Here is a 3135-nt window from a genome sequence, read left to right on the forward strand (position 1 = left end):
ACTCATATCAGCCCAGATGGGAGGATGTTTGGTCATTCAGGGAGGTTTGGTTAATGCTCACGTTTTTGTCTGTGGTCAGACCTGATTATTGAGCAGGGATTCTATTCTTGCTCCATCACAGCCACCCAGCGACTTTGCCTGAGGTTGACGTTCTGTGAAATTGGTCATGTCTAACAGGAGAACAGCAAGGCCTAACTGTTAGTGCCAGGACAGCTCCCAGATGTTAAGGGCTGTTTTTCTCAGTCTAATTTAATAATACTGTATGTAAATAATTGTCCAGTTAATATTATTAGTTTTTAAATTAAATAATAAATAAATTGGAATAAAACCAAAATATCTTTGTATGATTCCACTTAGAAAGTGAAATTCACAGAGACAGAAGGTAGAACAAGGGCTCCCAGAAAGTGGGAGAGGGGGATGGAGAGTTAGTGTTTAATGGGGACAAAGTTTCAGTTTTGCAAAATGAAGAGTTTTCTGTGGATGGATCGCAGTGATGGCTGCACAACAGTGTGAATGTGTTTAATGCCACTGAACCATACACTTGAAAATAGTTAAAACGGTAAATTTTATGTTGTGTATTTTACCACAATTTGAAAATAAAATTAATTAAACATCTGTAAAATGTTTATGACAACTATTAAAACATACCACTGATGTAATATTTTAATTTCTTGATTTTTTAAACTTTAAAACAAAAATTAACAATTTAAAAACAAGTATCAAAGATATTAGTCATATTCAATACACACTTCATGTATGAACTGAACCCAAACAAGAGTATCGTCTCATAGTTTGCACACTCTCTCTCTGTGTTTTACATGCTAGAAATTAATGTGGTCACATGTAGAATGGCAAAAATGAAGTAACTCAAGTTGTGTTTCTTTGTCTTTAAAGTCATTAGACTGTCATTATTTAGTTCAAATCTTCTGTTTAATCCCCAGAACGTACTATCACAGAGGTTGGAGACTTGAATGTGGCTCGAACCATTCCCGACTGTTACAATCTCACTCTTTTTTTTATTATTATTATTTTAACAGTTTTTAATGAAAGCTTATATATAAGAATACTTTATTCCTGCATCTTCTCAATTGTTTCTTCCTTATATTTGCCCTTTTCCCTTCCTACTTGGCGAGATTTGGCTTTCCGTTCAAGGATCTTTTTGCGGTCTTTGTCCAGCTTTAGCCTAGTGATAACCACCTTGCTGGGGTGAATGCCGTGCCATTAGCCTTCTCCCGCTGCACTCGTTCAATGTAGATGACATATTTCTTCCTGCAAACCTGGACTACTTTGCCAATTTGCTGCCCTGTGTAGTGTCCTTGGACAACCTGAACTTCATCATCCTTTCGGATGGGCATGGATCGAACATTGTACTTCTGTCTCAGCTCTTTGGAAAGAGGAGAAGACATAATCTTCCTGCGAATGTGGGAAGGTGCATTGAAATGTCTTTTACAGTTCTTGCTCCGGTCAGAAGTCACAAAGGGGTTGAACTTCATTTTGGCCGCTGGCTCTTCAGCGATGGCCACAGAAGGGCTACAATCTCACTCTTGAAATGAATGCTTGTCAGCTGGCTTGTGTTTAGGGGAGGAGGGGTGGCTGTGTTGTGACAGTATAACTGGGAGTTCTCTCAATTAACTTCCAAGTAAGACACAATGTTTAGGTTTATTGATGGGTGAGTAATAAAAACCTGCATTAAAACAGCAAATTGGCAAAGTAGTCCAGGTTTACAGGAAGAAATATGTCATCTACATTGAACGAGTGCAGCGGGAGAAGGCTAATGTGTGTCATTAAAACTCATCAGTAACCACAGCAACTCTTTAGAACTCAGATGAATGGAAGAGGTTTTTTTCAGGGGTTAGTATTTTATCAGTGTCATTGTGCAGAATGGCCAGTGCACAGGTAAGGATAATAAAATGTAGACCAACTTTTACTTGGTGTCATTATTTTTAAATTCTCTGCAGACACACCCCTTATTGCCCACATCATGGGTAGAAGATTCCGCCACCCATCCTAGGTCAGCGCCACATTCCTTGCAGAAGGAACAGCAAGTGCAAAGGCCCTGAGGTGGAAGCATGGGAAACAAAGGCCCCTGCGGCTGGGGCAGAGTGAGCAAGGGGAGAGGGGAAGCTCAGGAGTAGGAGGACATCAGGAAAATCCTTGTAGACCATGCTGAGGATTTGGGCTTTTATTCTGGGTGGCTTGCAGGTCTAGCTGAGGACTGGGATATCTTGGATGCATCTGGTGACTTGGGCGACCCAGAGGCCTCACCCACTTGGACTGGCCCTCAAATGATCAGTACAAGTTTATCAGACTCAGGAGGGGTAAGGGAGAGAATGCAAACAGTATCAAAGTTGTAATACGGGGCTGAAACCCAGGGCTCAAGGGAGAGAGAGGTGGGGAAAGAGGCTGCTGCAGGCAAAGGCCAGCTGATGAAGGGCCCTAACTGCCAGACCTGGTAACTTGGAAACTATCCTATAGGCGGGGCCTCCTGGGTTGTCCTCGGCTGGGGTGACATGGTCAGACTTAGTCTTTGAAGACAGTCTGGGGACAGCACGGAGACTGAATTGGAACAGAGTTCTCAACATCACTGTACATCAGAATCATCTGGGCTGCTTGTAAAAAAACACCTGGAAACCACACTCAAAGAGTCTGATTCAGCCACTGGAGAGAGGCCCAGTGATCTGCATTTTCACAAGTTTTCCAAGTGATTTGGATGCAGGTGGTCACTTGAAAAAACACCAGTAATACAGAGGGAGAAAAGAAGCAAGAAGAATAATTATGAGGTGGCTGCCAGAAACAAACGATGAGTCCTGAACTCAATGACGACAAGGAAAATGGAAACAACCTAACTACTAGGCAGGACTATGTTTTCATAATGTTACCCTTTGTCTTTCCTTTTCCTAGTAATTCACGCCCTTCCCCAGACACACCCTTTCAAATAGGTGTCCATTCTGCGCTCATTGCCCCTCAGGGGTGCAATATGACAGAGCGTTAACAAAATAAGGAGTCTGTCTGGTATGATGTGTTGGACTTATTTCAAATAACACAGGAGTGGGGAAGAGAGGGAGAGGGAGAGGTTATAGACAAATCAAGGCTGGCCATGAGTTGTTAATTGCGGAAGCTGAGTAATGACTGCAA

The 3135-nt window shown here is 42.1% G+C and overlaps 1 pseudogene across 1 annotated transcript; it reads right to left on the reverse strand.

Annotated features, from left to right (window-relative positions):
- Positions 1 to 1068: 1068 nt before the first annotated feature.
- On the reverse strand, positions 1069 to 1493 carry LOC308491374 (large ribosomal subunit protein uL24-like; annotated as a pseudogene). The gene has a single exon. The product of its transcript is annotated as a large ribosomal subunit protein uL24-like (transcript).
- Between the last annotated feature and the right edge of the window lie 1642 nt (positions 1494 to 3135).

This window comes from Rhinolophus hipposideros (assembly GCF_964194185.1).
Source record: "Rhinolophus hipposideros genome assembly, chromosome: 23".
In the NCBI taxonomy this organism is placed as follows: Eukaryota; Metazoa; Chordata; class Mammalia; order Chiroptera; family Rhinolophidae; genus Rhinolophus; species Rhinolophus hipposideros.